Source organism: Amblyraja radiata, chromosome 14, assembly GCF_010909765.2.
Source record: "Amblyraja radiata isolate CabotCenter1 chromosome 14, sAmbRad1.1.pri, whole genome shotgun sequence".
Lineage (NCBI taxonomy): Eukaryota > Metazoa > Chordata > Chondrichthyes > Rajiformes > Rajidae > Amblyraja > Amblyraja radiata.
This window is the reverse complement of record NC_045969.1, coordinates 24,157,909-24,179,501: the sequence shown is the minus strand read 5'-3', so window position 1 is coordinate 24,179,501 and position 21,593 is coordinate 24,157,909. Positions and strand designations below refer to the sequence as shown.

The following is a 21,593-nucleotide window of genomic DNA, read 5'->3' as shown; positions in this document are numbered from 1 at the left end:
ATAAGAAAAAATGATTTAAATTAACATTAAAACAAAAGTATAAGCATTTTTCTAAAGAAGCCATATATTTTCAAGCTTGAAAACATACTTGCTAAAATTTGTGATTTGCCTGGTGCAAACAACAAAAGTTGAAAATTAAAAAAGATGCATGGATATTTTTACTATCATAATATCTTGTACATTTTTCATTTTATTAGACTATCAAAAAATGGCAAAATATTAAGGTACTGCAACTGACAGCATTAAAGCTAAATTTACAATTTTAATACGAGTAGGGAACCAACCTTCCATATCAATCCTGTTATTATGAAAGTTCTTTCGCACAATTTTAATTGCATTAAACATACTCTAATCCTTCTCCAACATCAGCTTATGGTTTTTTTTTAACTTTAAAAACGTTTCTCTTTTTTTTTTAAAACACACTCATCATTTGCACCAAGGCATTGATAATGAAAAGGTTTAATGAAATTGCATTAAAATACTGGTAACATCTAAATATTGTTATTGCCAAAGCAAATCAAAATTATTTGTGCTATAAATGTTCCTTAAATGTACTGCTTTGTTTTCTATTAACAACGTGGGAACATTTTGATTTCCCCCCCAGATAATCTGCAGCATGTTCCATCTTCAACCAAAGTCGGGAACTGGGGGAACAGTGGGTCTGCAGGAAGGGGGGGGGAGGGGATGCCTTTCTTGTCTTTTTTTTCTTCTTCACGATTTTAAGATTAGATTGTGCCATTTACAAGTATTTTCTTCACTGGCCCCAATATACTGGCCCTAAGTGAGTGAGTGATATGTTAAAATATGTTAGCCCCATCTGTCTGAAACCAAGTGTAAATCCAACGAGTAGCATTCAGGATTATCCCAATGTTTCCTCCCCGGACTAAATAATAAACTCGACAAGAATTATAGCAACTTGCATTCAACAAATATTGGGGGGGGGGGTATAATATTTAAATATCTAGAAGATGTAGTCATCTATGAGGTTGGAATGAATCCCCACCAGTTTTATTAATTTAATTTAGGTAAACGTTAAAATATTTCTGTACACCTATAATTTTCAAAATATGGAATTAAATTGCCAGATGAAAAAAAACAATCCTCAAACGTCCCATTCACGGTACAAAATAATACATAGTAATGTCAATAGATGTAACATATATAAAGCTATATTTGCACAGCATTGATATGACTGCGCCATCAGCTTTCAATATCACTTCATGATATGACAAGTTACATCGTTTTCTCCCGAATATAATTTTCTTAAACGCACCCTAAATAAACCTCCGATATCAGCCGATATAGGTTTTGAAAACAATATCTAAGATTTCATGCACACAATAGTCACTTGCGTCCACGCCATCGCGGAGAAAAAGTTGAATCAAACACCATTATTCGCTCAATCATGTTCCAAAAAAGTTCGAAATTCAATTTAAAAGGGGAAATTTCCAACTGCCTACTTAAGAAAATTCGCAAAGAGATTCGAGATAAATTTAGTTTGCAAGGGGAAGAGGGAAAACTGCCACTTGCTCACCGAGACGGTTGTGTAAAGGGATGGGATAGGGGTGGCAGCAGATTTCTGAAATTGGGCTGCGGCATTGACATTTGCAGTAATATTGAAAATAAAAGTCAATTGAGTAGGCACCTCGAATCGCGAACGCCGGCCTCGGTCAGGGAAAGAGTCACGATGTTACATGCTGTTTCAATTCTCGGAATGAATCGCTTTTCAAATGTTGGTAAATTTAAAAAAGATGCAAATTGGAACAAGTGTCCGAGAGTAGTCCGATTTGTGACCGCGTCTGTTGACCAGTCCGGGGACTTTTACTGCAGTTACTGTAGCCGGGACATTAGCAAATTAGTGCCAAAATTAATTAGATTTCAGATACAGTTTGCACGAATGGAGATAGGGAGATGCGCATATCAGCCTTGAACTTGCGCTTAATCATAAAACTAGTCCGCCGAACAAGACGAAGGGGCTATCGAGCGAAACCACAACTGGGGGAGGGGGCTCGACCACATCGAGGGCGAGTGGATGTCAAAGAAAGTCACTGACACTCAGTTAAACCCCTTCATCCACCTTCGCGCTGCTCTCCCCTACATTTTGTCTTCTCCACTACCCCACAAAAAAATATTATCGACTCACATATCCTACCAGTATTGCCGCAAGACATTGTCACTTAATTAATACCGTTCAAAAGTTTAGGCTTACTTCACCACTTTTGTTGGAGGGTGCAAGCGGTTTCAGGAGACAAATGACAAAAACTGAATTAAAACACGAAAACGCAAGACGGGGGGTGGGGGGTGTCTCCTCTCGCACAAAAATAAAATTATACCAAACTTTAAAAACCAACAGTATAAATTGGGAGGGGTTATAAAAGAGAAATATCCAAACCTACTTCTTCCGCACTATTCTGCTCCTTTCCTTCATCCCTTTGCAGCTGTGGTTCGGGCGAATTAATTGGGGAGAACGAGTTCCTGGTCAACGGACGAGTTAACTGAACAGGAGTTTCAGCTCAACTGGTTTACCTGTCTCCGACCATCAATGTTGGTCGTGACTTAAAAGTCCGAACCTACTACTCCTTCCTCTATTCCTCTCCCGCATCGCCCCAATCCTTTTCTTTTTGTCTGTCCCGCACTCTCCGACGTGCCATTTTTCACTTTCACCCCGCTCGCATCCTGTCTCCAGCTCCTTCTTCTCCGCCGTGCGCTGTTCGACTGTGGGTCTTTTTATTTTGCTTCAAGTCGAAAATGGCGCCGAAAGCCGAGATTCGACTCAAATTCGTTAGTCGCGGGAGGAGGAGGGAAGGATATGCGCGCGGCATGCCGGGTAAGCAGCAACTTCGCGCTGACAGTTTGAAATTGGGCTCCAACGGTAGCGGCTCGAGAAGCTGCTGGGGCCAACGGTTCCGCAGGGGGCTCCTCGACAAACCGAGCCGCCTCAGCACCACACACCGGTTCCCAACCTCACCCTTTCAGCGCACCTTGCCACAACGCGGGCTTCAGTTAGGAACACTTCACGGCGCCTCACTAAAATCGCCTCCGACTAACACCGACCAGGCATTGGACTTAATACGCCGAATTTGCGTACCTGGCCCACTACTTCGCAGGTCTGTTGGCACTTGTCATTTTTTTTTTAAAGAACAGAACTGTTGTTTTTCAGATACATCGACGTATGCCGCTTCAATTCAAGTACCTTTCTAATAATTAATCAAGAACGTTAAAGAACGATGATGATGAGCTTTGATTTGATAGTTTATTTTGGTGCTAGGTGTCTCTAAGCCTGCATGTGGTTTCAATAACTTTTTAAAAATCTGTGCGTAAAATTGATATCAATAGACACCACATTAATTTTGAATCCCAGACATGTGTTTGATAGAAAATAAATAAGTGTTTGCAGTTGTTGCACCAAAGATGTATGAATGTACTGGCTTGAAAAGCTACAACAGGTATATAAAGCCCTGCCAACGCTGAATTTATTATTGTCTGGTTCTCAAACACCTCATCAGTCAATTGATTTGAGAAGATCTGGTAAAATTAAGATGGTTATGGTCATCCCAGTAATAAGACAATAAGGCTTCAATCTTAAAATGTGAATCATTTCAAAATGACTGCCAGAACTCAAGTTGTCTTCTGACAGTCACTAGAAAACTAGCAAGCTCTCACCTGTATTCTGCTAATCACTTTGTTGCTTCAGTGTCTTTGTGCAAAGGGAGAAACTCAACACTTGTATCAACAGTTGTGCTAGCTATTTAATTTTCCTTACATGGGCTACTTGGATGTGAACATTTAAAGGACATGGAAGATTTTAAAAAACTAAATGCTTGTTTCATCGTTATTAGGTTGCAAATAATGGATCCTGACGTACAACTTTGGAACAACCAGCCTAAGAATGTGTTTCCCTCAAATGCAAATAGAAGGGACCAAAGGTGAATGAATAACTGCACTCAATTGCACAAGCATGCCACAAGATTGTACAAGGCCTTGATTGTACATCATCCATATGTTGCAGTTTGAACACTTGGGTCTAGGGCATACTGTCACATCACCCAAAACAATTCTGAATTTGAAGGTTAAAAAAACTAGGTGCTAGAAATCTGAAACAAAAACAGAAAATACAGGAAACACTCAGCAGACCAGATTGCATCTGCGGAAAGAGAAACAGAATTAACATTTCAGGTGGAAGACTGAAATGTTAACTCTTCTGGCAAATTCAGGAGTGACGATTCTTCAGTTAAAAAAGTTAACACATGAACTTTAAATCCTAATTCCATTGCGGGGTGATTTTCCCGATTGCAATTACAAATCTGGCCCTTTTCTCTTGATATTTCAGCTCCGCCAAATAGTCATACAGCATGGAAAAATGCCCTTTGGTTGCTGACTAATGTGGCCCATTTCTGCTAGGCCCACCAGCCTGTGTTTGGCCCATATCACTAAACCTTTCCTATCCATGTGCCTGTCCATATGTCTTAAATGTTGTTACAACACTTCTCTGGAGGTTTTTCACCCAATGTGTCTACTTTGGCAAGAGTTTGGTGGTACAACTAAGTTATAATCCTGTTATTTTCCCAATTGCAATTAAGATATCAGGAAGGATTGGCTATATATTGAAATCTTGGCACATACGAAATGCAGAACTATTCAAGTTGGGACATTGTTGCAAACCTAGGTGACCAGAATTTGATCTGCATTACCAGAGGTTTAACAACAACAAACTCCCTTTTCTTCTCAGGTCGGGTAATTAGTAGATGCATGGGAAATCTAAAACATTTATTTGTTTCAAAAAAATTAAAGAAACCAAGGACATTTCCTCATCTAGAAGTAAAATGATAGTGATCTGAATATATCGTCTGATGGGTGTATTAACAAGAAGAATCGCCAACAACGTGGATAGGTCACTGCCTCGGCTTGTAATCATCCAAATATAGCTGACATAAAAATTGGGTATTACATATCTATGGAAATTAGTAAGGATGGGACAGTTTGTTTAGTGCCTTTTTTTTAGTGCATTCTATTCTAAAAAAATTCTATACACAATATATTAAAACTATGGTTACAAACATTATTCGATTAATTGTGCACTGATTAAACTAATCCATGTTATTCTGTATCACTGTGATTATTATTATAAAATCATTTAAAATACATTGTAATCTTGATCAAGATAATGTTAGCAGATGTTGTTTGTGTACCTTAACAGATTTCTCTTGGACAAGAATGTGAAGTAGTGAAAGTACTTACAGGGTTTTAGATAATCTTAGTCCACCAAAATGAGTGCACTTTTCTAGCCAGGAAGTATAGGGTTAACCATCGTGACACAAGGCACAATGGTAGTTATGGTCGGAGTTGACGGTTACAATCTCCCACAATAGACAAATTGTGAGGAGGAAGTTATTTCTATACTTTGTGGGCAAAAATTTCGAGCTTCGAATTATTTGAGCAGAGATTTGTATCCTCCGTGCATCTTCCAATTCAAGTGTAAATGTTTCAGTGGGACAAAGGCAAATTCTATTAGCAGTGATGAAATCAATTGTTATAATTGGTATGCTAATCATTCCTACAGATAGTAGCTAGAACTGTATTAAAACTACATGCTAAACTTTCCATTAAGTTTAAAAAAATGGCAGAATCCAACCTACTAACATGTTTCAATTTTTTTGTGATCATTAAAGGAACAAGACTAGCAAAGATCATTTGGGGTGGGGGGGGGGGGGGGGGGAAGAAAATGGCACTAAACAAACTGTCCCATCCTTACTAATTTCCATAGATATGTAATACCCAATTTTTTATGTCAGCTATATTTGGTTAATAGAATGTTAAGCATTCAATGTGAGAGGCGGCAGGCAGGTGTTGGAGTGGAGTGGGACTCTTTGTGTCCAATAATTGTACTTCCTTCTAATAAAATGTTATGCAGTACCAAGCACATCTTTTTCATTGTCTTAAACCAAGTCAAGTCAAGTAAACATAATATACACTCAAACATTTTGAGAATATTGAAAGGGACTAAAAAGAAAAGACATGGAGCTATTAAAATGCTAATACAATATAAAAGTATGGAGCAATATTTTCCTACAGTGTATGAACAATAACAGAACCTTCAGAGTCATTTCTAGTGGCATAAAATGAAACGACCAAGGCAAGAAGAATGAACAAGAATTCAGCATTCATTTACGACAACAATCCAAACTGATGATGTATGTAGTTTATGTTTTGACACAAGTTATCTGGTGGTACCTGTACTAAAATAAAGGCAACATTTTACAAAAATACTGTTATTTATTTCTAAGACACAAAGATGATGTAGGCAACAAGGTTAAACTAAATAAACGAAAGCTGTGGATTATTGCCTCATGAATAACTACAGTATAGTACTTTTTGGTTTCATATATTTGGAAGACTACATGAGTGGTCTTAATAGACATTAATTTCTATTTTTCTAACTCTCGGAATAAATAAAACAGATGATTCAAAATTAAGACGGGTACTGTCACAGTTGAATCCGTAGCTCTAAAAATTCTGAGCTTGTGCTGAGAGGTGTTCTTTTTTAAACAGACCAATAGGAGGTGGGATTCCAGTTCCACAAGAACGATCAACAGCGCCTCCGGTTTTAGAAAGGAAAGTTGTGAAGCAATTCATTGCAAAGAGCGTAAATATTCGCCATCAAATGTTTATGTTAAAGTGTTATATCCCTGGGGATATTTAAATATTAACTATCTAAATTAGAGAATCGGATTGTTGCATTGTTCCTGTCAGTTAAGATGCTGCACGATATCGATACATGCCCGTAAATAAATAGACAAGCAGAACTGCCGAAGACAGTCGCACACGTTTCTCCAAAATATACTCCACATATTAGACCTGGTTGTATTATTTTTAAAAAGGAAGATAATTGTTAACGGACAAAGTAAACAGCAACGATATATTTTAAATATATTTTAATACTAAACACAGCGTTTTACAGTATTTTCTCAAGTTACGTATCTTGCGCTTGTCTTAAACTTCCATCCGAACGCACACTTGCCGAGCATTGAAGACTGCGTCTCAGTAATACTTTAAATTGTAACCTATATATCACGGTACCATATTAAAGATCTTAATTTGGAGTGTCGGTGTTTAGAAGAACTGTAGACATTACCCACTTTAAATAAAAATAGACAAGGCGGTAAAAGACTGGTATACAATTTCAAATTGAAATTGAAGCATTTTAATTATATTTATTTCCCATGCTTCGGCGAATTTCCCAAAGTTTACTTTGAATCAATTGGGATTCTTCAATCAGCAATATTGTAAACGGCTTATTGTTTGTAACAAAGTACTCCGCTACAGCGGAAGTACCACCCTCCTTGCTATGCCTACGTCAATTGGCTGTGTGACGCTGTCACTGGTCTAATTTGGCATTTTCCTGATTGTAGGTCAACTGTTGTTTGGTAGTCTGAACTGTCAATCTGCTAATGCCGGAAGACTACTGTGTATCGATGTAAATACTATAGTAGTATTATTCATTCTATGCATTATTTTTTGAGTTGCTTTTTGTTACCTTAGTCAAGGTGTGCTGGCTGTTTACGCAAGCAGCATAATTTCGTGATGACAGATCAATAAGTAAACGGGGAAAGGCACTTCTATTCTCTTTCATCATTCGGTTAAGTTGTAACGCAACCTCAAATAAATAATCACAAATTAACAACATACCATGTTTCTTTGCAATCTGTACGGACATCCTGACATCGAATGCCCACTTTTCTCGACGGGTTATCATATACGGAACAAGAATAACCAAAATATCTGGAGGAAAATAAACAAACCCGTCGTATCATATGGGACTACCTTGTTTTCACATCAACAATTTAAAAATCAGGTCTGGAATTGCGTCATCCCATTGCTAGGTATCGATACAATTAGTATCAGTCAAATTGATGCCCGCTAAGGTACAATTTAATGTACTTCGAAATATTTTCGACTCTGCGTTATTTGGTTGTACGGTACGTATAAGCCACATTAGTTTAAAGACTCCACAAGCTACGTTACTGTGTCCTTAAATAACGTAACAAACAAAAGAAACCGTAAACGCGTTTGATGAAATTGACGCAGGTACATTACAGAACACATTTATGTACTTTTGATAGAAGGAAACAATGTGGGACACTTACAGATTCTCGTAAACCGATACTTCATGTGATCCGAAAGTAACAGAATGTATATGCTCTTTGGTATAACGAATCTTCACAAACATCGACGTTACATTTACCCCCCCCCCCCCCTACAAAGCTTACCCTTTTATGCAGTTTCAGCAAGCTTCAAGGAAGTTGTCCTTTTGTTCTACTATTTATAGATTGCGTCAACATTGCGAAAAGGGTAGGCGGAGCGGTTCCTGCAGGAAAGCGCGCAATACACGCGACCTACCATCTAGTCGTAGTAAACTAGCAGGTCAAATTATCCCACGTGTTAAATCCTATGCAATTGGAATTTATATCTCAGAGCCGATCAATTTGTGTAATAGTGTTATGATGGGGTCATTTAAAAAATATATATCTTTGTCTTATCGGTGTTTACTCGAAGTGAAAAGGTCGGATGAAACATAATGTACATGCTTATTTAAACTTAGTTTTGAAATGCTATGAGTTATGCCGTTGCTGCTCAAACCCTATTTACTGATGCTCATCAGTGTTAGTGGTCTTAAATATTTGTTTGCAAGGCCAGGGAAGTGATAATACGTGGAATGTTTATATTTAGTAACAGGGCGTTGTTGCTTTGTGTAGGCATAAATTAAATACAAAAGTCACGATTTACTGCTGCTACTTTACTAAAAGTATCTGCATTGTTGTGTGCTGATCCAAGACGATCTACATGCTACAAGATGAGCTCGATAGCATGGTGTCAAGTCAACCACCTCTCCCTCAATGTCAGTAAAAGGAAGGAGCTGGTCATCGACTTCAGGAAGTGGGGTGGAGTCTAAGCCTTATGGGCCTGTCCCACTTGGGCGGCTTTTTTGGCGACTACCGGAGACTATGCGGCCTTCATGGTCGTGAGTAGTTCCCGCATTCTCGGAACTAGTTGCGGCATCATTCTGGTCGCCGCTAATTTTTCAACATGACTGGTGAATTTCATTGGTTCATTGGGGGAAAAAAACCGTAAACAGTAGTTTTCAGAACCAAGTATAATTGACCGGTAATGTTCCGAGAATGCGGGAACTACTCACGACCATGCAGGCAACTGCCCGGCAACCATGTGGGGACTGCATAGTCTCCGGTAATGTTACTGTCCGCCGAGCTTCACAGCTGTGTATCTCTGGCTTCTTAAAAGTTGTCTCCACTCCTCCCCACCCCGTCTCCCCCCCCCCTACTATTTTAAAGGACTTACGTAACCCTTCCCATACACTGTGCTTTCACCATCTTAATTACAGTGCCAACTTTCCTGTTCATCATGGTGTGTGTCTGTATCACATTGGCTTTGCACCGTGAATTTCACTCATATATCACTCCCCCTGCTTGCTTTGTCCCCAGCCTGCATAACTGACTGGTGAAGGAAGCGATGTAAGTATGTGTGTGTGTTCCACTCTGACAGTCCGCGACCCGCTACGACTTGACAGTCGCCTGAACAATCGCCTAAGTGGGACAGGCCCATTAGTCTGCATCAGTAATGATAAAGTGGAGATGGTCTAGAGCTTCAAGTTCTGACGCATAAATATCACCAACAATTTGTCCTGGTTCGACCACATTGACACCACAGTCAAGAAAGCACACCAACATCTCTACTCCCTCATAAGTCTCAGGAAATTGAGCATGTATTCAATGACATTTACAAATTTCTAAAGTTACACCTCAGAGAGCATCCTATCAATATGCTTCATAGCTTGATATGGCTCTGCCCAAGACAGGTAAACTTGAAGAGTTGTGAATGCAGCCCAGTCCATCATACAAACAGGCCTCTCCAACTTCTACCCCCTCCCTCATTGACTCCATCACACTGCCTTGGGAAAGCAGCCAGCATAACCAAGAACCACTTACACCCATTATTCTCTCTTCTTCCATCGGGCAGAAGATAAAAAGCTTAAAAGCACATACCACCAGATTCAAGAACATCTTCTTCCCTGCTGTTATCAGACCCCCAAATGCACCTTTCAAGTGCTAAGGATGAATTCCTGATCTCCCAATCCACATCGTTGCTGCCCTTACATGATTTTTCAATCTGTACTTTCTCTAACTGTAACACAATATTCTGCACTCTATTTTCTGTTTTGCACTTCCTGATGTACTCGTGTATGGTTTGATTTGCCTGGATTGCATGCAAAACAAAGTTTTTCATGGTACCTTGGTACACGTGACAATAATATACCAATATCAACATTACACAATTAATGGAAAGTTATTCATTAGATGATTCCAATTAAATGTACAGTTTACAGTTTAGTTTATTGTCGCAAGTACCGAGGTACAGTGAAAAGGGTTTGTTGCGTGCTATCCATGGGTACTTTTCAGAATGGCAGGCAGTGGCGAGTGGAGTGCCGCAAGGCTCGGTGGGGCTGCAACTTTTTACCATATATATTAATGATTTGGAAAAGGGAATTAGGAGCAACACTAGCACATTTGCGGATGACACAAAGCTGGGTGGCAGTGTGAACTGAGAAGAGGATGTTAGGAGATTGCAGGGTGACCTGGACAGGTTGAGTGAGTGGGCAGATGCGTGGCAGATGCAGTATAATATAGATAAATGTGAGGTTATCCACTTTGGCGGCAAAAACAAGGGGGCAGATTATTATCTCAATGGGGTTAGGTTAGGTAAGGGAGAGGTGCAGCGAGACTTGGGCATCCTTGTACACCGGTCATTGAAAGTTGGCTTACAGGTACAGCAGGCAGTGAAGAAAGCTAATGGAATGTTGGCCTTCATAACAAGAGGATTTCAGTATAGAGGTTCTTCTGCAGCTGTATAGGGCTCTGGTGAGACCACATCTGGAGTATTGTGTACAGTTTTGGTCTCCTAATTTGAGGAAGGACATCCTTGTGATTGAGGCAGTGCAGCGCAGGTTCACGAGATTGATCCCTGGGATGGCGGGACTGTCATATGAGGAAAGATTGAAAAGACTAGGCTTGTATTCACTGGAGTTTAGAAGGATGAGGGGGTATCTTATGGAAACATATCAAATTATAAAAGAACTGGACAAGCTGGATGCAGGAAAAATGTTCCCAATGTTGGGCGAGTCTAGAACCAGGGGCCACAGTGTTAGAATAAAGGGGTCATTTAAGACTGAGGTGAGAAAAAACGTTTTCACCCAGAGAGTTGTGAATTTATGGAATTCCCTGCCACAGAGGGCAGTGGAGGCCAAATCACTGGATGGATTTGAGAGAGAGTTAGGGGCTAGTGGAGTCAAGGGATATGGGGAGAAGGCAGGCACGGATTATTGATCAGCCATGATCACAATGAATGGCAGTGCTGGCTCGAAGGGCCGAATGGCCTCCTCCTGCACCTATTTTCTATGTTTCTATCTATGTTTCTATGTGCCAGACCACCAAACTCAAGTGATGTTTCATTCCATTTCAAGCAGGGTGCAAGGCCACCAAATTCAAGTGCAGTTTCATACCATTTAAAGCAGGGTGCAAGGCCACCACATTAAAGTGCAGTTTCATACCATTTCAAGCAGGGTGCAAAGCCACCAAATTTAAATGCAGTTTCATATCATTTCAAGCAGGGTGCAAGGCCACCAAGTTCAAGTGCAGTTTCATACCATTTCAATCAGGGTGCAAGGCCACCAAAAACAAGTGCAGTTTCATTACCATTTCAAGCAGGGTGCAAGGCCACTAAATTCAAGTGCAGTTTCCTACCATTTCAAGCAGGGTGCAAGGCCACCAAATTCAAGTGCAGTTTCCTACCATTTCAAGCAGGGTGCAAGGCCACCAAATTCAAATGCAGTTTCATACCATTTCAAGCAGGATGCAAGGCCACCAAAGACAGTCGTGACCTCTCCCTCCCCCATCTTGCAGAGACTGAGCCATGCCCACACTTCCGGATTTTATAGTCCCTCCCCCTCCCACAGGAGGGGGCGTGGCCTTCCTGCACTGATTGACAGGGGAGAGAATCTCAACATTTTTTAAACACTAATAACTCTTTTATTTTTCATCTATGGGAAAAATCCTCGACACCAGATGAGCGAAGGGGGACTCTGAGTAAGATGGCCAAAAACCACAGCCGTACATGGTAGCCTTTTTTTCTAAAATCAATATACAGCGCAAACAGGAAGTGGTCAAGAATTAGACTTTTAATTATATAGAAGGCATACCACTTTTCAATAAGGCACACCACTTTTCAATAAGGCACACCACTTTTCAATAAGGCACACCACTTTTGCATTTTCAAACCAAAACCACTTTTGCATTTTCAAACCAAAACCACTTTTGCATTTTCAAACCAAAACCACTTTTGCATTTTCAAACCAAAACCACTTTTGCATTTTCAAACCAAAACCATTTTTGCATTTTCAAACCACATTAAGGGCACTGACAGGTCACTAAAACAACTCACAGTTTAGTAGACATGTGCTCAGTGTTATTCACAGCGCAGACTGAGAGTCGTGACCTGTCCCTCCCCCATCTTGCAAAGACTGAGGCAGTCCACACTTCCAGGTTTTATAGTCCCTCCCCCTCCCACCGGAAGTGGCGTGGCCTTCATGGCCTGATTGACAGGAGAGAGAATCTCAAAAATTTTTAAACCTTAATAAATCTTTTATTTTTCATCGATGGGAAAAACCGGCTTGTCCTGCGCAGCGGAGGGGAACTCTGAGTAAGATGACCAAAAATCACTGCCGTAAGTGGTAGCGTTTTTTCTAAAATCAATATGCAGTGCAAACAGGAAGTGGTCAAGATTTGAGTTTGGATTATCTAGATAGATAGATTATAAAGGATGAGGTTTCCAAATAGTTAGATGCACATGATAAAATATGTCTAAGTCAGCATGGTTTTGCGAAGGGGAAATCTTGCCTGATGAATCTGTTGGAATTCTTTGAGGAAGTAAATTACTGGATAGACAAAAGAGAGTTACTGGATGTTGTTTACCTAGATTCTCAGAAGGTCTTTGATAAGGTGACACACTTGAACCTGCTAAAGAAAATGAGAGCCCGTGGTATTTGAGGACCGTTGCTAGCCTGGATAGATCTTGACTGATTAACAGAAGGCAAAAATTGAGAATAAAGGGGGCTGTTTCAAAGTCAATTTTATTCGTCACATGCACCTGAAGGTGCAGTGAAATGAATTTGTCAGCAGCGATACACTTAAAAAGAACACACAATCTATATAACTAAAAGTCTCATCTTGACCACTTCCTGTCTACGCTGTATTTAGATTTTAGGAAAAACTTTACCCTATTTCGCTATGATTTTTGGCCATCTTACTCGCAGTCCTCCTCTTGAAAAATAAAAAAAGTTATGAGTGTTTAAAAAAATCTTGAGATCAGCTGATTGGTCCTCTCGCCTGTCAATAACCATGATGAATGTAACGTCCCTTCCGGGGGGAGGGCAGGACTATAAAACCCCAGATGCCTGGACGTGAGTCAGTCACTCTGAAAGCTTGTGAGGGAGAGGCCACAACTCTGATTCTGCTGTGAGTCTACTAAAATGCGAGTCTACCCTTTATGTGCTTTATGTGGTTAACCCTTTATGTGCTTGCAGTAACTGATTTGTTAGCCAGCAATGTGCTTGCAATGAATGATGATTTATTAAACCTTAATGTGCTTGCAATGAATGATGATTTGTTAACCCTTAATGTGCTTGCAATAAATGATTTATTAGCCAGCGATATACTTGCAATGAATGATGATTTGTTAGCCCTTAATGAAATGAAATGAGTTGTTTGGCCTGCCCTGTGTTTGAAATTGAAATGGAAATGGAAATGAAATGAAATAAAATGAGTTGTTTGGCCTGCCCTGTGCTTTTGCTTTGGCTTTGCTTTGCTTGAGCTCACCTGAAATGAAAGCAAATGGATTGTATTGTTGGCTGACCCAGCCTGCCCTGTGCTTTTGCTTTGCCTTTGCTTTGCTTGACCTCACCTGAAATGAAAGCAAATGGATTGGATTGTTGGCTGGCTCTGCCTGCCCTGTGCTTTTGCTTTGCCTTTGCTTTGTTTGACCTCACCTGAGATGAAAGCAAATGGATTGTATTGTTGGCTGGCCCCGCCTGCCCTGTGCTTTTGCTTTTGCTTTTGCATTGCCTTTGCTTTGCTTGACCTCACCTGAAATGAAAGCAAATGGATTGTATTGTTGGCTGCCCCCGCCTTCCCTGAGCTTTTGCTTAGTCGTTGCTTTGCTTGACCTCACCTAAAACAAAAGCAAATGGATTGTATTGTTGGCTGGCCCCACCTGCCCTGTGCTTGACTTGACTTGAAATGGATTGACTGGACATGAAATGGATTGAAATGGACTGTTGGCCCTGCACTCACTTGACTTGACCCACAACACCCATGCCAGCGTTCCAGTCCAACGGTCAAACACACTCCATGGCTTGGAGGTCTCAAATCGGCACTTTCCTACCGGAGACCGAGGCTTCAGGATGTTATAGGCCGCGGGCCACCGGTCGGAGGTCTTCTCTGGCGATCATTGGCGAGGGATATCAGGCTCCGGATGGTAAGTCCATGGCCTGCCCACGGCTATAAGCTCCGCAGACCGTGGCTTCAGGGTGTTATAGGCCGGTCCGGATGGTAAGTCCACACCATGCCCACAGCTAGAGGCTCCACAGACCACAGCCTGATGATACCAAATTCACCAGGCCAGCAATCGGAGCACTCCTATCTGGTGACCCCTGGCAAGGGTTCACCCCCGCTCCGCAATGGAAAAGTCCATGCTGCTCCTGCTGTCGATGCTCCGGGCCCAACTCCGGGAAAGGCCGCTGCAATCCATGCTGTTAGGCCGTGAGCCGCCTCTCCATGGAGGAGGCGACCAAAACGGTTTCCCCCTTTCCCCTCCCCACCACCCCCACACAAGACACACCAAGAGACACCTAAACTAATATTAGACACACCTTGTCACTCCTTTTCTCTCATCACTTTAATTTCATGTTTCACGTACAGTATTTTGTGTTTTATGAATGCTGGCAGATCAATTTCCCTCCTGGGATAAATAAAGTTATATCCTATCGTATTCAAGAGTCTGATAGCTGCAAGAAAGAAGATGTTCTTGAATCTGGTGGTGTGTACTTTTAAGCTTTTTTATCTTCTGCCAAATGGGAGAAGTTGCATGATAGGGATATGAGTGTTTTTTTAAATTAAGTACTCGTGCTCACTAAAAGTACGGCGCAATCCCAGAAAAAAGCAAAATTGTTAGCGTTTTCGATCTTTATATGCCACTAGGAAATTTTTACCTCTGATGTTATGTCATGCTTTTTATTAGCCTTAGATTGATGCTTATAGAGTGAAACTTGAACCAATAAATTCAAAACACTGCAAATCTTTTATCCTCACATCAGGAAAAAAAACTTGTTAGTTCTTCACAGAATACCTTTTATGAAAGCTGTTTCCCTTGAAATGTGACTACTTACAGAACAAATTACACTCAAACTACATTCTTTGTCATGTTGCATTACATTATTGTATTGCTTGTCACACCTTTTAATGATAGACACTGCTCATACTTAATGCAAATTGTCTCTTGGACAACTATTGTACTTTTGCACAGTTTATTTACACTTTTTTTGCACACCAAACACTTCTCCTTGTTGAATGCGTTATAAATGAAAAATGGGAATCAGTGGCTTTTCAGGCATCCATATGCATTATATAAAGAGGCATAGAACTTGCATTAAAGACCTACCCACTTCAAGCTAATAAAGGCTCACCATATCATCATATCCCATCTAAGCACATTCTTAGGCTTCTCTGAATAAAGTCTATACCCAACAAGATAGTCTGCAACCTCAAAAATATAATCACACATGTGATTGAATGGCTTTCACATTTGTCTTCTTGCTCAGCTTCCTCTCCCTAGGATCATTGCAGGCCAAGGTTGCTGGTCTGTGCTGCATCTCACAATCTACTGCTCATTGACATTAGGTAGCTCATACAAATTCTGCATTCAAGGAGGACAACATTTATTTATTTTTCCTTTGGATCAAGGAATAACACAATTGAATATGAAGATTTACTCACATACAGACTTTCCAAAACTACTGGCACTTGCATCTGTGGACTAATTAGCAGGAGTTTTGTTCCTGGCAGAAATCTTCCGAGCAGGATTGCCTGAGTATAGGTCAGGAGAGTCTCAGCATTCCCTTTGCAAACAACATGTCACTCCGTTATCAGTTTATGCTCTCTTTTGGTGTATTTTGGGGCATGCTTGCTGCTTCTCTTAGCCAGTTTTCATACAGTATCATGTAGCAGTGGTGTCTGTGCATGCATGTGACCCTTTAAGGCTGGCTCTATTAGGTTGTAGTTGTGCAGCTAATGCCAACAACTGCATAGTACTAAAACACATCAGTTTGAATAAGTGTGTCGTTACACCAGGGAATTCAATTACACTGTTTAATATAGATTATGGATTTAATATCGATTTAATAGGGCTGCTTCACTGGTAACCAAAATAGCAGTTTAATATAAGGTTTGTTTTTTTGTGAAATAAATCTAGCAAAGTATTGCAGTTTGTTTAGTATATGCAGGATGCACAGCAGGGCCCAGTCATTTGCCAAAATACAGGCATGTGACCTACATAATCCTAATTCACTGGTGGCTTGTTTTTTGTGAAAACCACTGAGTCCTGTCATTTTTATACTATTCATTTTGTGCTGCTAAGATCCATTCAAACATTTATTGTTTGAAACATTATTTAGTTTATATGTGACTGCATTATTGAGCAGAATAGCTTTATCGCCATGATTACAAATTTGGAAATGTGGTTGCTGAAATTTGTTGTGCAGCTAGTGGTACAAAATACGATGAGAATCAGGTGCAAAAGAAGATCTAATGGAAGAGATGTAAGTAAGAGTCATTATAAAAGACAATAATGGAAAATTAAATAAAGGTTGGCGTAAAATAATCTTTGAAAGGAATGAAGGAAGGACAGTACAGTAGGAGCATAAGAGAAAAGGCACTAAGAAAAATAATAAGGTGAGAAGGAAAGGAAATAAATAATGCATAGGAAACATTGCAAGTGTTGTTATGATTGGCGTATAGTTTTAATGAGATAGAACAAATATAAAGAATTAACACCTGCCACCTTTGTCTCAAATGAATGTCATTATCCTAATAGTTCAAAGTCAACTTTACCTAAATTGCTCACAAATTTTCAGTAGACCTCGTTCTGAAGTGAACCTTTAGTTGTTAGAAATCTGGTAAAAATACATTGCATGCTATTTAGTTACTGTACATACGTGTAATTAGCAATAAAAATAATCATCTAAATGATTCTAAATTGCCTAGAAATTTGATTGTGTGGAAAACATTAACTAAAGTGGAAATGTATAGGCCTACGTCATATAGCACCTCTATTTGAAATTTGTGCATGTAGTTTGTACTTTGAATAGTGCTGTCTCTGCCCTCTCTCCCTGTCTCTGCCCTCTCTCCGTCTCTGCCCCCCTCCCTCTTCCCCCCCCTCCCTCTTCCCCCCCTCACTCTCCCCCCCCTCCTTATCTCCCCCCCATCTTTCTCTGCCCCCCCCTCCCTCTCTGCCCTCCCCTCCCTCTCTGCCCTCCCCTCCCTCTCTGCCCTCCCCTCGCTCTCTGCCCCTCTCCCTCTCTGCCCCTCTCCCTCTCTGCCCTCCTCCCTCTCTGCCCCCCTATCTCTCTGCACCCCTCCCTCTCAGTCCCCCCACCCTCTCTGCCCCCCCACCCTCTCTGCCCCCCTCCCTCTCTGCTCCCCCTCCCTCTCTGCCCCCCCCTCCCTCCCTGCCTTCCCCTCCCTCCTGCCCCCCTCTCTGCCCCTCCCCTCTCTGTCCCCTCCCTCTCAGCCTCCCCCCCTCCCTCTCTGCCCATCCTCTCCAGGGAGTGGTGAGTATTGGGACCAATGTGTGAGTGGTAGAGTATTGCGTTTGGGAACCAGCCCTCCCCTGTGACACCACTCGCCCCCCCCCCCCGCCCCCACCTCTCAAACTTTACCCCCTCACTCTCCCTCTCTACCCCTTCCCCCTCCCTCTCTACCCCCTCACCCTCTCCCACTCTACCCCGCCCCAACCTCTCCCTCTCTAGCCGCACCTGCGCAGTTGGGGGCTATGCATGAGTGGATAGGGCGGGGGGGTGGGGTAAAAGGAACGAATTAATAATATTAATATAATATCAAGGGGGGGTTAGTGTGTGTGTGTGGGGGATGGTTAATGTGTGCGACCCCACAGGCTGGCCCTCCCTGCAACTGCGCGTTGTGGTGAAGGGACACAACAGGTCCCACTTGGTCTAGTATATACTAAAACTCTGATCCTCTGATCTCGTGTGTGTGTGTGTCTTTATATCTTCGTGAAAAAACTACGCGGTAACAATAACATTTTTACATATTCCGGTTGACATTTTCCCGTCGAGGCCATGAGCACCTTATCTGAACATTTCATGATTTATTTCTCGACTTTTTACAGATTAAAGTTGAAAATCGTCAAAAGACTTTGAATTTAAAACGACTGGCTTTCGCTGATGACATCACAATGGGTCTACTCGGTGCCATCTCACACACAGAATTTTCCACGCGCTTCGAGTGACGTCACCCCACCGACCCCTCCCACCCCACCTGGGCTATTCAAAAGACGCCGCCGGTGGAACAAAGGACGAGCCCGGAAATGAAGTCAGGCCCTGGATAGGAGACTGCGGCGGCCGAACACGCGGTCCTCGGTAGGCTGCTCCCGCGGGCCAAGCCTGGCAACTGGGCCTGGGCTACTGCCTGCATGACTGGTGCTGAAATCGAACTTGCGGTCCTCGGGAAGCTGCTGCGCGGGCCGAGCCTGGCGACTGGGCCTGGGCTGCAGCAGGGCCTGGAGCTGGAGTGAGGGCCGAACCCGGGGCTTGGGCTGGGGCTGTGACCGGCGCTGAAAAAGAAACTGCGTTGACCGAATTTGCGGTCCTCGGGAGGCTGCTGCTGCGGGCCAAGCCCGGTGACTGGGCCTGGGCTGCAGCAGAGCCTGGAGCTGGAGTGACTCTGGAGTGTCTGGAGTGTCTCTGCCCTCTCTCTCGGTCTCTGCCCCCCCCTCTCTGCCCCCCTCGCTCTCTGCCCCCCTCTGCCCCCCTCGCTCTCTGCCCCCCTCGCTCTCTGCCCCCCTCGCTCTCTGCCCCCCTCGCTCTCTACCCCCCTCGCTCTCTACCCCCCATCCGGTCGACGCCCGCCCGCAACCTCGCTCGGAGTCCTCGGGTTGATGCCCGCCCGCCCGCATCCTCGCTCGGGACGGCTGCCCGGTGCCCGGTGGGAAGGCTGCTGCCGCGGGCCGAGCCAAGCTCGACGCCCGCCCGCCACCTCGCGCAGGGGTCCTTCGGTCGACGCCCTCTCTCTCTGTCTCTGCCCTCTCTCTCTGCCTCTGCCCTCTCACTTTGTCCCCCTCCCTTTCCGCCCCCACTCCCACTCTGCCCCCCTCCCTCTCTTACCCCCTCCTTCTTTGCCCCCCTCCCTCTCTGCCCCCCCTCCCTCTCTGCCCCCCTCCCTCTCTGCCCCCCCCCTTCTCTGCCCCCTTCCTCTCTGCCCCCTTCCTCTCTGCACCCCCCTTCTCTCTGCCCCCCCCTCCCTCTCTGCCCCCCCCCTCCCTCTCTGCCCCCCCCCTCCCTCTCTGCCCCCCCCCTCCCTCTCTGCCCCCCTTCCTCTCACCCCCCCCTCCCTCCCTGCCCCCCCCCCCTCCCTCTCTGCCCCCCTTCCTCTCTGCCCCCCTCCCTCTCTGCCCCCCTCCCTCTCCCGAGAGTGGTGAGTATTGGGACCTATGGGTGAGTGGTAATTAAAATTCAATGGTAAGGAAACATTTGCATGAAGTACACAAATTCTTCTGGCACCATGTAATCAGTATGCTAATAAACATAAGTTCAAACGTATCAAGCAAAATAAAATGATGGTGTTGCAAAACATCCAGGAAGAATGCCTGGCTGCACCTATGTTAATAAGGCTGAAAACTGTGCTGGCACTGAGCAGTTTGTGGCATATTGTAGGATATTAACAGACTGGCAAAATGGAAATTACAAGGATGTATTAGAGAAGTTTGGGATTTTTTTTTTGAGAAAGATAGCTGTGGGAAGATTTGATTGAAACACATAAAATAACGACCAGTTTAGACAATTGTGACCCTCAAAAAGGAATTGTATAAGTATGGTAGATAAAAATATGCTGCAAGGCTGTGGAATAGGTATCAATTATAGAAAGTTGTTTTTGTGGAGAATTGGTGTGGACATTATGAATTGAATGGTTTACTTCTGTGCTGTAATTGATCTATGATTCTATGAAATTGTAATTCCCCTTTCCGTCATGTTTTGACAGAACCAAACTTTTAAAAAAGCTCTTAATGTGGGCTGTGAGAGATGGCTGTGTAACAAAGGATTCCACAAGTCTAACCACCTGAGGACCTTATTTATTAAAAGAGATGGCTATTTTACAGCAGTTTGTGTGGGCTTTTTATGTCAGATTTTCTCTCAAGAAACTTTTAAAACATTGATTTTCAGGAAATGAGCTTGGAACAGCTAAATTGGTTATAGTCAAGAAGTCATTTTCCATGGGATCATTTGTGGATTGACTACTGAAGTTACTGTGAGTATAATGCAAGGTTTGGCTTATAGCGGTAAAGGATAGAGTCAGGAAAGGTATTTTAGTGCCAGTTGGGACATTAAAATTATTGTAATTTCAATCTGGAGCAAAGGTAATTCACTACAAAAGAAGGAATTCGGCTCTGTCGTTATTTACAAAAATAAAATTCCCAGTCAGAAGTTCTGCACAGCCAGCAGTAATTGCATTACCAGCCCTTTGTATATGCAGAGGGCGGAAGACGACTCCAGTCCTACAGTGTACATTGTGAGACTAAACTAATTTCTGGGCATCCTACCCAATTGCAACCTCTCTCCCTCCACCCCATTCCAACCTCTGTCCACCCTTCTCCCCCTCCACCCTATTCCAACCTCTGTCCACACCTTCTACCCCACCTTATTCACAATCTTCTGACTTTAAAATCATAACCCTATCCCTATTGACTAGCCCAGTCTATCATTTGCCAGCGTTACTACACTTTCATCCTCCTTCCTCTGTGGTGCTTCTCCTGTCAAATTCTGCTGTAACTCCATTTACTGTGGTTCGCTGGATCTCTGACAATGACAGAGCATAGAAAGGAAATAGAGAACTTAGTATCATGGTGTTCCAATACCAACAAACAAATCTATAGGGCTTGGGAGGATTGCAGCTGGAAATGCCATGTGGTTGGTCAATGTTGCTGGCAACAAAAGAACTTCAATCCTGGAATACAATTTGGAAAATAACCAGGACAGATCTTGTTGGCAATGGGAACTGTGAGCACTCAGGTATGATGAAAGCACTATAGAAGGCTTATAATTTTAAGTCAGAGCTTTCTAGAATGGAAACAGGCCCTTTGGCCCAACTTGGTTGGCAATTTGGGCTCGTCCCATTTGCCTGCATTTACCTCATTTCCCTCAAAAAAAGTGCAGGATAGTATATCATACTGTTTTGGCGAAC

General features: G+C 42.6%; 1 protein-coding gene and 1 long non-coding RNA gene across 5 annotated transcripts in view; one reads left to right on the top strand and one right to left on the bottom strand.

The window, feature by feature from the left end:
• Positions 1–8,367, bottom strand: part of spryd7 (SPRY domain containing 7) — a 114,737-nt gene extending 106,370 nt beyond the window's left edge. Inside the window, exons 1-2 of one of the 3 annotated variants that reach the window (XR_004413993.1) lie at positions 8,268–8,367; positions 7,687–7,779 (exon numbers count right to left, since the gene is read on the bottom strand). The gene's annotated coding sequence lies outside the window, so the exon portion shown is untranslated. The other 2 variants (XR_004413992.1, XR_004413994.1) reach the window with 2 other exon arrangements.
• LOC116980515 lies at positions 2,843–21,502 on the top strand. Of its 2 annotated transcripts, XR_004413996.1 has the most exons (3): positions 2,847–3,107; positions 3,840–4,342; positions 21,474–21,502. It is a non-coding gene; the product is annotated as an uncharacterized LOC116980515 (long non-coding RNA). The 2 variants fall into 2 exon arrangements; XR_004413995.1 differs by lacking the exon at positions 21,474–21,502 and having other exon boundaries at positions 2,843–3,107; positions 3,840–4,670.
• Positions 21,503–21,593: the final 91 nt, after the last annotated feature.